Source organism: Bombina bombina, chromosome 5 (genome assembly GCF_027579735.1).
Source record: "Bombina bombina isolate aBomBom1 chromosome 5, aBomBom1.pri, whole genome shotgun sequence".
Taxonomy (NCBI): Eukaryota; Metazoa; Chordata; class Amphibia; order Anura; family Bombinatoridae; genus Bombina; species Bombina bombina.
The window spans coordinates 131,913,072-131,927,895 of NC_069503.1; the positions used below are offsets into that span (position 1 = coordinate 131,913,072).

The 14,824-nt window shown below is 39.7% G+C and overlaps 1 protein-coding gene across 1 annotated transcript in view; it reads left to right on the plus strand.

Moving 5' to 3' along the window:
* The first annotated feature begins 229 nt into the window (after positions 1-229).
* Positions 230-14,824, plus strand: part of LOC128660081 (zinc finger protein Xfin-like) — a 50,504-nt gene continuing 35,909 nt past the window's right edge. Inside the window, exon 1 of the mRNA XM_053713695.1 lies at positions 230-289. The gene's annotated coding sequence lies outside the window, so the exon portion shown is untranslated. The remainder of the gene's footprint in view (positions 290-14,824) is intronic.

Here is a 14,824-nt window from a genome sequence, read left to right on the forward strand (position 1 = left end):
TGGGTTTCATATCCCTTTAAGTTGCTTTACACCACATATTTATATTTACTTTTAATTTTAGTAAAGGGGCTTGGCATGTTGGTAATTGTAGTTAAAATAAATAATTGGTCAATTTAATGATAGCTGAACACCATCTACGGACTCTATTTCCCAGAATGCAGTATTCAGTGGCGGGGCGTGAACTAGCTTGCATGGCTGGCTGCTTTTGTGTGAGGCCCCGCCCCCGGCTCCGTGACTGAGTGTGAATGAGCTCCTGGCACACACGGGGAAGCTGCTGGACTATGCTCAGGTAAGGGGGCACCGTGCCAGCCTGTGGGTCTGTACTAATGCTTCGTGACGTCCAGCGTGTCTCTCTCTGATGTTTGACCATCGTGTGCGTCTGAGCTCTGTTCCTTCTGGGCATCTCTAGCTTTGCTTTTGTCAGTCTCTTGTTCCTCTGCCCAATTCGCGTCTCTGCTGCTGCTGTCGTCTTCTTTGTGTCTTCTGATCCGTTTCTGTCTTTACTGTGTCGGGTTGTCTGCTAGTTTTGTTGTGTGTCTGTCCCTTCTGCGTCTCTGCTGTGTCTGCCCCTTCTTGCTAGTTTTGCTGTGACTCTGCTGTCTGTAATTCCTGAGTGATGTTGTTGTGTATCTGTCTCTTTTGTATCTCTGCTCTCTCTTTCCCTCCTTGTTCGTTTTACTGGGACTCTGTCCCTTCTGTGTGTCTCTGCTGTCTCTGTCCCTCCTTGCTAGTTTTGCTGTGACTCTGCTGTCTCTGTAATTACTGAGTTATGTTGCTGTATCTCTGTCCCTTCTGTGTGTCTCTTCTGTCTCTGTCACTCCTGGTTGATTTTGCTGTGTCTTCACTGTGTCTGTCTCTGCTGTGTAGCTGTCTGTCTCTGTATAGCTCTAGTGAGTGAGCCTTGGCCATGTCTGTCTCTGCTGTGTAGCTGTCTGTCTCTGTATATCTCTAGTGAGTGTGTCTTGACCGATGCTGTGTAGCTGTCTCACTCTGTATACCTCTAGTAAGTGAGTCTTGTCTCTGTGCCTCTGCTGTGTAGCTGTTTGTCTCTGTATACCTCTAGTGAGTGTGCATTGGCTGTGTCTGTCTCTGTCTCTGCTGTGTAGCTGTCTGTCTCTGTATACCTCTAGTGAGTCTTGTCTCTGTGTCTCTGCTGTGTAGCAGTTTGTCTCTGTATACCACTAGTGAGTGTGTCTTGGCTGTGTGTCTCTGCTGTGTAGCTGTCTGTCTCTGTATACCTCTAGTGAGTGTGCCTTGGCTGTGTCTGTCTTCTGTGTAGCTGTCTGTCTCTGTATACTTCTAGTAAGTGAGTCTTGTCTCTGTGTCTCTGCTGTGTAGCAGTTTGTCTCTGTATACCACTAGTGAGTGTGTCTTGGCTGTGTGTCTCTGCTGTGTAGCTGTCTGTCTCTGTATACCTCTAGTGAGTGTGCCTTGGCTGTGTCTGTCTGTGTCTGCTGTGTAGCTGTCTGTCTCTGTATACCTATAGTGAGTCTTGTCTCTGTGTCTCTGCTGTGTAGCTGTTTGTCTCTGTATACCTCTAGTGAGTGTGTCTTGGCTGTGTGTCTCTGCTGTGTAGCTGTCTGTCTCTGTATACCTCTAGTGAGTGAGTCTTGGCTGTGTAGCTGTCTGTCTCTGTGTACCTCTAGTGAGTGTGCCTTGGCTTTGTCTATCTCTGTATACCTCTAGTGAGGGTGTCTTGGCTGTGTCTGTCTCTGCTGTGTAGCTGTCTGTCTCTGTATACTTCTAGTGAGTGAGTCTTGGCTGTGTAGCTGTCTGTCTCTGTGTACCTATAGTGAGTGTTTTTTGGCTGTGTCTGTCTCTGTGTACCTCTAGTGAGTGTGTCTTGGCTGTCTCTGTATACCTCTAGTGAGTGTGCCTTGGCTGTGTCTGTCTCTGTCTGCTGTGTAGCTGTCTGTCTGTCTCTGTATACCTATAGTGAGTCTTGTGTCTGTGTCTCTGCTGTGTAGCTGTTTGTCTCTGTATACCTCTAGTGAGTGTGTCTTGGCTGTGTGTCTCTGCTGTGTAGCTGTCTGTATACCTCTAGTGAGTGAGTCTTGGCTGTGTAGCTGTCTGTCTCTGTGTACCTCTAGTGAGTGTGTCTTGGCTTTGTCTATCTCTGTATACCTCTAGTGAGGGTGTCTTGGCTGTGTCTATCTCTGTATACCTCTAGTGAGTGTGTCTTGGCTGTATCTATCTCTGTATACCTCTAGTGAGTGTGTCTTGGCTGTGTCTGTCTCTGCTGTGTAGCTGTCTGTCTCTGTATACTTCTAGTGAGTGAGTCTTGGCTGTGTAGCTGTCTGTCTCTGTGTACCTATAGTGAGTGTTTTTTGGCTGTGTCTGTCTCTGTGTACCTCTAGTGAGTGTGTCTTGGCTGTCTCTGTATACCTCTAGTGAGTGTGTCTTGGCTGTCTCTGTATACCTCTAGTGAGTGTGTCTTGGCTGTCTCTGTGTACCTCTAGTGAGTGTGTCTTGGCTGCGTCTGTCTCTGTGTACCTCTAGTGAGTGTGTCTTGGCTGCGTCTGTCTCTGTGTGCCTCTAGTGAGTGCGTCTTGGCTGCGTCTGTCTCTGTGTGCCTCTAGTGAGTGCGTCTTGGCTGTGTCTGTCTCTGTGTGCCTCTAGTGAGTGCGTCTTGGCTGTGTCTGTCTCTGTGTGCCTCTAGTGAGTGCGTCTTGGCTGTGTCTGTCTCTGTGTGCCTCTAGTGAGTGCGTCTTGGCTGTGTCTGTCTCTGTGTACCTCTAGTGAGTGCGTCTTGGCTGTGTCTGTCTCTGTGTACCTCTAGTGAGTGCGTCTTGGCTGTGTCTGTCTCTGTGTACCTCTAGTGAGTGCGTCTTGTCTGTGTCTGTCTCTGTGTACCTCTAGTGCGTGTGTCTTGCCTGTGTCTGTATACCTCTAGTGAAGGGAGTCTTGGCTGTGTAGCTGTCTGTCTCTGTATACCTCTAGCGAGTGTGTCTTGACTGTGTCTGTCTCTGTATACCTCTAGCGAGTGTGTCTTGACTGTGTCTGTCTCTGTATACCTCTAGTGAGTGTGTCTTGGCCGTGTCTGTATACCTCTAGTGAGTGTGTCTTGGCTGTCTCTGTATACCTCTAGTGAGTGTGTCTTGGCCGTGTCTGTCTCTGTATACCTCTAGTGAGTGTGTCTTGGCCGTGTCTGTCTCTGTATACCTCTAGTGAGTGTGTCTTGGCCATGTCTCTATCTTTTCTGCGCTCAGTCTGTCTGCTGTGCCTGTTCCCATCCTTTGCATCTCTGTCTATATCCACTGTGTGTCCATCCTTTGTCTTTCTCTGTTCCTCGTTTTCTTGCCTCTGGCATTTTTCTGTGTCTCTTTTCCCTTCATCTATTCCAAAGTCTGCTCTGTATATCTGCTTCTCATGCAACTCTGTCTGCCTTCTCTCTGGAGTATCTCTGTCCATCTCTGACCATACATCTATGTCAAAATTTTCAACACACTCTGCTTCTCTGCAGTGTGAAATAAAACACAACACATCACATTACTGTAAAAATACAGATGTAATACATCAGGCACAAAGGAAGCAAGACTCTGTTTATACAAGCAGCGCCTCATGTCTGCCCTCTTGTGTTTGTGAAACAAATCTGTCACCTGTCTCTGGTGTCTGCTTAGCTCTCAATCTCCTGCGTTACTGTCCCTTTATCTCTGTCAGATTGTGGTTATGGCTTTTTAAACTATGAGACTTGTGTACAATGTGAATCAGATAAACAAAATGTTAATTTATGATTTCAGTGAGCTATTTGGCTATTTATAACATTATGTAAAATGATATTAACTTTTCTAGCTCACATCAGAGATTGCAATTATTTGCAAATTAAAAAATTATCATTTAAACACATTAGGCAGTTGTCATCTGTATTATATGGACATAAAAGTGCAAGAACAAAATGCAGTAATGTGTTACAGCATTTTTTCATACCACAATTGCTTGCATATGACTTTTTAACCACATACAAATGCTTTAAACACATAGTTAAAGTCAACCACAAAGCACTACTGGGAACTAGTGACAAGAGGCATATAAGTGCACACGAATCACCAGCTAGCTCCTAGTAGTTAATTGCTGCCCCTGAGCCTACCTAGGTATGTTTTTAATCAAAGCTAGCTGTTCTTAAAGGACTACTATACACAATAGAATTGCATAATCAATAAATGCATAATAAAGAGACAACGCAAAAGCACTTAGTTTTGCAAATGAGTGGTAGACACATTTCATTTACATTTTCCTTCCTAATGCATCAGGTGACAGCCATCAGCCAATCACAAGATGCATATACATATATCCTGTGAATCTTGCACATGCTCAGTAGAAACTGGTGACTCAGTGTAAATATAAAAAGACTGTGCACATTTGAATAATACAAGTGAATTGGAAAGTTGTTTAAAATTGTGTTCTATCTGAATTATGAAAGTTTAATTTTGACTTGTTTCCCTTTTAAAGGGACGGTCTACACCAACATTGTTATTGTTTAAAAATATAGATAACGTCTTTACTACCCATTCCCCAGCTTTGCACAACCATCATTATTATATTCATGTACTTTATAACATTTAAACATCTAATTTTCTGCCTGTTTCTAAGCCACTAAAGACTTATCACATGCTTTTTATTTGCGTTTTACAACATGAGTGCTAGCTCATGTGGGCCATATAGATAATATTGTGCTCACGCCTGTGAAGTTGTGCACAATCCAGCACTAATTGGCTAAAATACAAGTCAATAGATAAATAGTCATGTGATCAGGGGGCAGTCTGCAGAGGCTTAGATACACGGTAATCACTGAAGTAAAAACTATATTAATATAACAGTGTGTTGGTTATGCAAAACTGGGGAATGGGTAATAAAGGGATTATCTATCTTTAAACAATAACAATTTTGGAGTAGACTCTCCCTTTAAATAGGTTTATGCATTAAAAAATGTTTAATGGGACACAAAAGTGCAAAATAAAATGCACTAATATTTTAGAACATTTTCTTATTGTACAGCTGCTGGCATATAACGTTCAGCAATGTAATACTGGGAGCTAGATGGCACATCTGGTGAGCCAATGGCAAGAGGCATATGTGTGTAGCCACCAGTCAGCAGCTTTCTCCCAGTAATGCATTGCTGCTCCTGAGCCTACCAAGGCATGCTTTTCACTAAAGGATCCCAAGAGTATATTTGATTGCGAAAGAAACTGAAAAGTCTCTTAAAGGGACAGTCAATTTATTGTTTAAAAAGATAGATAATCCCTTTATTGCCCATTCCCTAGATTTGCATAACCAACACTGTTATATTAATATACTTTTTACCTCTGTGATTACCTTGTATCTAAGCTTCTGCAGACTGCCTCCTTATTTCAGTTCTTTTGACAGACTTGCAGTTTAGCCAATCAGTGCCCTCTCATACGTAACTCCACGGGAGTGAGCACAACGTTATCTATAGGGCATGAACTAGTCTGTCCCTTTAATGTTGCATGATGTGTCTGAACAATGAAAAGTTAATTTTGATATTCAGGTCCCATTTAAATTAGCTGCCATATTTTCTTTTCCATTGACTACACATCTTTTGTGTGAACGCCCTGTGACTTGCCTGCTTCTTATAGTTTATCACAAGTGATATGAAACCAACATATTTATTTCATGATTTAGAGAAAACATACAATTTTAAACAGCTTTGCACCGTATTTCTATTATCACAATTGCTTCATTCTCTTGGTATCCTTTGTTGAAGGAGCAGCAATGCACGACTGTGAGCACATACGTGCAGCCACCAATCACCAGCTAGCTCCTGGAAGTGCATTGCTTCTGAGCCTACCTATGTATGCTTTTCAACAAATGATTTCAAGAGAACAAAGTAAATTAGATAATAGAAGTCATTTATAAAGTTGTGTAAAATCGTATGCGCTATCTGCATCATGAAAGAAAAACTGGGTTTTATGTCCCTTTAACCATCTTTTCCTGCAGTGTTTTGCTTGTAACTTGAGCAGTTTTCTAATCGTATTAAAATGGTTTAGAAAATAGGAGCAATTTATAAATGCACGTGCACTTTTGCTTGAACAAGGTCTAAACATAGCATTAAAGGGACTTTGTATGGTAAAATCTTCCCTTTTTAATTTGTTTCTACTCATCAATTTTGCTTGATGGATTGTATGAAATTATTTACAAATGACCCCTTTAACTTTTTGTGTGGTCCTTTTGAAATACAGATACAAATCCTCAAATCTGGAATTCCAAAAGCCAGAATTATTCTGAAATCCAGACTTTTTCATCAATATTTTAAAAAAATAAAATTATTAAAAATTACAACTCCCTCCCAATAAGTTAGTCTGTTTTATGACATGTAAATATTGCCTAAATGACATAAAATATTTTCTGAATACATTTAAACTCCTTTAAAGGGATAGTCTAGTCAAAATTAAACTTTCATGACTCGGATAGAGCAGTAACTTTCTAATTTACCCCTATAATCAAATTTTTTTTTCTCTTGCTATCTTTATTTGAAAAGCATGAATGTAAAGCTTAAGATCTGGCTCATTTTTGGTTCAGAACCAGGGTAGCGCTTGCTGATTGGACAGCTACATTTAGTCACCAATCAGCAAGCGCTACCCAGGTGCTGAACCAAAGTTGGCTGGCTCCTAATCTTACATTAAAGCTTTTTTACATAAAGATACCAAGAGAACAAAGAAAAATTGATAATAGGAGTAAATTAGAAAGTTGCTTAAAATTGCTGCGCTATCTCAATTGTGGAAGTTTAATTTTAACTAGACTCTCCCTTTAAAGTCTGCTCCAGGCCAGCAATGAACTACTGGTCCAGATCTGACCAGTGTACTGTCCATCATAGCTGGCTTTAATGATGTGTTTAACCCATCATTAAAGTTCCTTTGAAGTAATAGTGCAATACTGAAATGCTCTAACACAGAGAAATTGGTTTGCAGCTTTGTGCTGTTCCCTTCCCCTGTATTTGTCTCCCATGCTGACATGACAGATTGCTCACCAGTGTTGCCAAAGCACGTGCTTTATTTAGGGAGAGCGCTGTGTGATATGGGGAGAGTATTTCCGTCTGGATATAACCGAGTATCAGTTTAGGGCTTTACAAATGTATAGGAGAGGTTGCAGAACAATGCACACGGTTCTAAGATCAGGGATGGATTTTATATAGAGAAATAAGTTGAATAAAACAAAACATTAGGAGCAGAAGTAAATTATTATGATCCGTGGGTCCCTGTGTCCTGATACGTCTTTGTATATATAAGATTTTATATGTATGTACAAAGGTCTTAAAGGGGCATGAACCCCCCAAAGATTATTTCATGATTCAGATAGGTCATACAGATTTAAACAACTTTCTGGGGAGGTAGCTGCTGATTGGTGGCTGAACATATATCCCTTGTCATTGGTTTACTGATGTGTTCAGCTAGCTCCCAGTCGTGCATTGCTGTAGTCTGCTATAAAGGATACCAAGATTTTTTTTAGTGAAAATTTTTCTGCAGTGTCTCTGAGGAACCATTGTTGCTGCATTCTTTGCCCTTACTCGGTGTGCATGAGCTCTCTCTGTCTCTGTGTCTCTCATATTTTTATATATATATATATATATATATATATATATATATATATATATATATATATATATATATATATATATATATATAATATATATATATATATATATATATATATATATATATATATATATACACATACATATATACACATACACACACTTATTAAAAAAACAAAATCTGGCTCCTAGACTCCTAGTATAAATTTGTTAAGCCCTGACTTACCTTTTCTGCAATGTGCTATTACCCTGTACCGCACTGGAGTTCAGGAAGGGGGAGGAAATTAAAGAGAGAGGAACGTAGTAAATTTTTACGCTGAGATAGAACAGAACAGTGACACCTGAAGGTTGAAATTAAAAGTGCAGGGAAATTATTTTTTTTTACTGCCACAGCCAGTCTTTCTGCAGACACAGCACAGTTTCTGCTATGAATTGCACCTCGCACAGTGTTCTGCCTTGGGTCCAAGAGAATGAAACAAATGGATAATAGAGGTAAATTGGAAAGTTGTTTAAAATTATGTGCTGTATCTGAATCATGAAAGAAAATTGTCCCTTTTAATTATCACAGTTTAACATCATCCTGATTAAAGGATGAGAGTTATTTTGTATATTTGTATGATAATGTGAGTCAATTGATATAGATTGCAATATCTATGGTGGGTGTTTGATTCCTGATATACAGAAAACTACTTAATTTATGACATTCCTACTGTGTTGTTTCATAAGTCTAAGAAAACTTTTCAGCCTTTGTTCCTCATCAGAGAATTTTAAGGTTCTGTAGCAGAGAAAGTGTCTTTAGAAATAAAATACAATGTGTCTGCATTGACTGTTAAAAAACAAAAACAAAAAAAAAAAAAACAATTGAAAGTGCCTGCATTTGTTAAAAGGGACAGTCTAGTCAAAATTAAACTTTTATTATTCAGATAGGACATGTAAATTCAATCAACTTTCCAATTTACTTTTATCATCAAATTTGCTTTTTTCTCTTGGTATTCTTAGTTTAAACTAAACATAGGTAGGCTCATATGATAATTTATAAGCCATTGAGGGCTGCCTCTTATCACATGCTTTTTAAAGGGACACTCAGGTTTTATTAAATTTTAATGATTCAGATACAGCATGTAATTTTAAACAACTTTCCAATTTACTTCCATTAAAAAAAATGTGCACAGTCTTTTATATTTACACTTTTTTTGAGTCACCAGCTCCTACTGAGCATGTGCAGACTATACGTATATGCATTTGTGATTGGCTGATTGCTATCACATGGTACAGGGGGAGTGGAAATATACATAACTTTTAAAATGTGTTAGAAAAGAATCTACTACTCATTTGAAATTCAGAGTAAATGCTATTGTATTGTCTTGTTATCTTGCATTTGTTGATTATGCAAATCTGCTGTATTTACTGGTCCTTTAAATCTCTTTTCAACACAGAGAGAGAAAGTACACATGGGCCATATAGATAACACTGAGTTCAGGCACAGGGGGTTATTTAAGATTTAGCACAAAACAATGCTAAATTTAAGACATTGATAATATGATCAGGGGGCTGGAAGAAGGTTCCTAGATACAAGGTAATCACTGAGGTAAAAAGTATATTAATATAACTGTTAGTTATGCAAAACTGGGGAATGGGTAATAAAGGGAATGGGACTATCTATCTTTTTAAAACAATAACAATTCTATTGTAGATTGTCCCTTTAAATGTTTATATTGACATCGTATGGATGCTCAAGAAACACCCTGGCTCCTAGATTTTCGATCTGGCTCCTAGATTGTGAACATTTGTCAAGCCCTGGTTTAACAATGCAGTGAAAAGTTAAAGACCACTAAATATAGTAGAATTGCATAATTATCAAGTGCATAATAAATACAATGCAGTAACACTTACTCTGAATTTCAAACGAGCCATAGATTTTATTTTTTTTACATATTTATAACCCCCCATTTGCCGCCCCCCCTGAATCATGTGACAGCCATCTGCCAATGAGAGGCTAACACCTAACAAAAACATTTTATATATTAGCACACATATTGTAGGAGTGCTGCCAAAATGACCAAAATAAGTATGAGACAAAAACTTGGTGCACATCCAAACGCATAAGACCACATATTTTTTCACATATTTTTAAATGCTGCAAAAAATTGCCTGCTTAATATTTTATAAATTTTTAAATAAAGTTGGGATCTTCGTCACACAATATATTCTGTTCAGCCAGCCACCACTTACAAGGTGTCCCAAAATAGACTGGTCCTAACACTATAAAGTATATTTATCCCCCCCCCCTGTATCATGTGACAGCCATCAGCCAATTGGAGGCTAATATAAGTTTACCCTGTGAACTTTCACACATGTTCATTAGTAGCTAGTGCCTCAGAAAGTGACGACACAGTGACAGGATAGTGAGTTTCTGTTTTGGGGCATCAAGTATCTGTGCCATATAGTAATGCATCTGGGTAGCCATGTGAGGTCTGCTCTTCATGCATTGTTGGATATATTCCTATGTACAACTCCCAAGTGCTTCTTTCACTTGATAAGTGATAGGCTCTTGTATATCACAATATTTCAGCAGAATGTTGTGGTCTCAAGATCAGAGACCACAATCAGACAAGAGTGATGGCAATTGTATTTAGATTGCCCCCCAATGACTTCCTGATATAAGAATCTTGGATGTCATCAAAGAAGTTAAAGGGATCCCCCATCACCAATTTTCTTTGCAACATTCCTGCACTGGGGATGCTGCCACAATTATATTGTCACCATGGCAACATTGAGACTGCAGTACGTTTGTTGCAGAAACAGTTTTGTTTGGATGACTTTCCTCATTATTAGATCAAGCTATGTAATTGCTCTTCATTTAAAGGGACACTAAGTGCTAAGAACTGTTATCTTGCACATGAAAGAGCTTTGTTTATAAATGTTCTAAATATTTTAGCATGAAAACAAAGTTCTCATAAAGCCTTTCTTATTTTATTTTGAAGTACATGTCAGTATGCACCTGGGCCTGATAAGCAGACCTCAGTTGCTTTATTTGTGGGCAGTGACACCCCTCACAAGAATTACTTGAAGGAATTTCTTGTCCATTTAGATGTTGCAGAGCAGAGATCATACTGGTTTAGATACTTTTCACTTGCCCACTAGGACACTATTTAACTGGGCGACAATGGAATGATCAATACATAATCTAGGTGTTGTAATTTAGGCTGCAGAGAGACCAAAGGGAGGATAAAGCTGCTCTCAGACTTGCTGGGCCCATGTCTCCCTTCTGGATTATTAGAAGCTGATACTTCTATCCCTGTCTTGTTTCACTTTATATGGATGGCATCACAGTGCATAATTACTTTATCACATAATGGGCTACATTTATCATTCCGTGGCAGACAGGGGCATACATATTCGCCCCTGCCCACCCGGCTTCTTCTCTGACAGGCACTAATCCGCTGCCAGCATTTAACATTGCACACAAGTGCTCCTTTACGCCAGCATGCAAGCCCGCTCACAGCCAATCACAAGTGGGCAAGAGCTCTCAATCTCCCTGGTCTGATGACTGCTGCCTGATAAATACTGACTGCAGGGTCGCTTGTGCGAACCTGCAGTCAAAGGGGGGAGTAGAGCTAGATAAATCAAGCCCATAATGTGTTTCTTATATTCTCTGTATTGTACATCTCTGTAATCCCTTATCGTGTGCTGTCTGACTGAATACAGATGGCCCTCGTTTTACAACGGTTCAATTTACACCGTTTCAGAATAACAACCTTTTCTTCCAGTCATGTGACTGCTATTGAAAAGCATTGAGAAGCAGTGCATTTATTAAAATAGCCAGTAGGTGGAGCTGTCCGCTTGTGTTGCAGCAAAGCCAAGCAAGCTGAAATTAATCAGTTTAACCAGACCTGAGCTATCGAGCAGATTTCAAAGGAACAAGATCTTCCTGTCTATAAATCAGTCCAGATTGGAATGCATAGAAAGAACTGTTTGCTGAAAAATGCAAGTGAAGTCTGTGTTGTGTGTTATTTAACTTAGTTTAATTAAATATTCTGTGTTGTGTGGTTATTTTATGAGGTTTATAATGCTGTTTAGCATTTAAAGTCTTCATTTCAAAGCTTTAAAAATAATGTATTAGGTGTTACTTATGACAATTTTGAGAGGGGCCTGGAACCTATCTCCCTCACTTCCCATTGACTTACATTATAAACTGGGTTTCAATTTACAACGGTTTCGATTTACAACCATTCCTTCTGGAACCTAACCCCGGCATAAACTGAGGGCTACCTGTACAGTGAACACAAGCATCTTTAAAAAGCTACGTTTGGCTAATAAACAAACATTGGGGTATACAACCCAATCAGAGCAAAGCAAATCTCTTTGGCTCAATCTCTAAAATGATTGGCTGATTTAGTATGCATCAATAAAAACAATGTCACCTGCAGTACACATAAAGGAGTTAAAACAGACAAATTTATGACATTAAATTGCTTGAAACAATCTTAGACACAAACAAACTGGGAAAAATGTATTAAAAAAAACATGTGTATATATTATATCTATAAACAAGGCTTAAAGTGTTAAATCAATGAGGATATTAAAGGGGCACTCGGGTTAAATTACATTTTCATGATTCAGATACAGCATGTAATTTTAAACAACTCTCCAATTTACTTCCATTTAAAAAAATGTGCACAGTCTTTTATATTTACAATTTTTGAGTCACCAGATCCTACTGAGCATGTGCAAGAATTCAGACTATACGTATATGCATGTGTGATTGGCTGATTGCTATCACATGGTACAAGGGGAGTGGAAATATACATAACTTTGAAATTTGTTATAAAAAAAATCTACTACTCATTTAAAGTTCAGACTAAGTACTTTTGCTTTGTCTTGTTACCTAGCATTTGTTGATTATGCAAATCTAATGTGTTGACTGGTCCTTTTAATAAGCAAAATAAATAATCTCATTATAACAATATATAAATATATACATACATCATTGGTCAATAAAATAACTCTGATCCCACTCTAACTTTAAACCACAAGGGGTTTTGGTCTTCAATTTATATATCTAGTAAAGCTCTTTTCTTTCTAATGGTTGTGAGAGTCTACAACCTTACTTTTGGGAAATACTTCACCTGGCCACCAGGAGGAGGGAAAGACACCCACACCAGAAATTTAAGTATCCCTCCTACTTCCCTCTCTCCCAGTAGTTCTTTGTCAAGAAGAGGGCAAAGATAGAGATTTTTGTAAAGATTAATTAATCCTTGAATGGACAGTTCCTGGAAGAGAGAGATGAGAAGGATACTTAAAGTAAAGATGCCTTGAACAGACAATAAATCCGCATGGCGTTGCGGACCCCATTCTGGGTGCTCCGGTAGGGGGGCAAACTAAGCCTTTTTCGGGATGCTTTGGCCAACACTGTTCAGTGGGTTCTGGAGAATAGTGTCCCAAGGGTACAGGATAGGTTTCAGATCTCGTCCACAATGAGATAGGTTTATACTGTCCCATGTTTCAAAAAGGCCAGAAAAAAGGACAGCCTTCTTGCAGTGTGTAAAAGATCTGGCAGCTATGGGAGTAATTGGAACAGGTATTGGGGTTTTACTCAAATCTCTTTATAGTTCCGAAAAAAGAGGGAACTTTCAGACCTAACCTAGATCTAAAGATTCTGAACAGATCCCTGGGGGTGCCTTCATTCAAGATGGAGACTATCAGATCTATCTTTCCTCTTGTTGTACTGGGTCCTTTCATGACAATTTATAGACATGAAGAATGCTTATTTACACATCCCAATTCACCCGGATCATCACAGATTTCTCCAGTTTGCATTTTTAGAGAATCATTAAGTTTTAGGAGCGCTCCTTTCTGTGATCAGGGCTCAAGAGGTGTCAGTGACCCCATATTTGGATGATTTTTTGGTTCAAGCTCCATCATAACCTTTAGTCTATCTTCATAAGGAGAAGCTAATGTGGTTCATTTGCTCTCATGGATGGAAAGTCAAGGAGCTCTTGGCCACGTAAATAACCATCACAATGGTATGTTTTTTCCTAGTCATCATAGACTCAGAGGAGATTAAACACTTTCTCACAGACCACTGCAAACTCAAACCACATGCAGCATGTCAGAGGCTTCAATCTACCTAGTCTCCATCCGTAGCACAGTGAATGAAGGTAATAGGTTTAATTGTAACGGGTTCAGACGTCATACCATTTGCGAGGTTCCATCTGCGACCCCTACAACTTTGCATGCTGAGAAAGTGGAATGGAGACCTTTCAGACTTGTCCCAGACTATTCAGTTGAATCAGCTAATGAGGAGATCCCTTTCTTGGTTGACATCTCCAATTTATATGTCCAGAGGCAAGTCCTTTCTCAGACCACAGTGGCAGATAATCACCACGGATGCAAGCCTATCGGGTTGGAGGGCAGTAGGGGAGAATTGCAGATCTAAAGGAATTTGGTCCTCACAGAAGGCTCTTCTACCAAACTATATTCTAGTGGCCAGGGCTGTCTTCAGAACTCTTCACTTTTGGCCTCAACTGACTGACAAAATAACAACTGTGGCATATATAAACCATCTATTGGCACACAAAGCTCATTAGTGATTCACAAAGTCTTGCAGATCCTGATTGGGTGGACAGGCATTAGAGTGCCATTTCTGCAATTCATATTCCAGTTGTTGACAATTGGGAAGCGGATTATCTAAGTCATCAGACCTTTCATCCAGGTGAATGTTCTCTCCATCAGGAAATTTTCAACAGGTTGGAGGGTCTCTTGGGATGGCTGCAGATAGACTTTAATGGCATCTTGCTTGATTCACAAACTTCCTCGGTACAGTTCGAGAGAACCCCAGGCAGAGCTGGTGGATGCCTTGACGGCACTCTGGCAGCACTGGTTGGTTTACATCTTTCCACTAATTGTTCTTCTTCAGAGGTTGGTGGTCTAAAGCAGGAGAGGACTTCAGCCATCCTCATAGCCCCGGCATGGCCACGGAAGACCTGCTATGCAGACCTGGTATGGATGTCCAGTGCTGCTCCATGGCATCAAAATCTGCAGTCTTTCAGTTTAACTGCATGGAGATTGAATGAATGGTTGATTCTTTCTCAGGAGGAGATCGCAGACTCTGGGATTAAGACTTGGATTGAAGCTCGTAAACCACTTACAAGAGATTTACCACAAGGTGTGGAAAAATTAACTTTTTATGTGTTCCAAAAGAGGTTATTCCTGGCATTCGGTAAATATACCTTGTGTTTTGGAATTTAAGCAGGAGGGACTTGATAAGGGTTT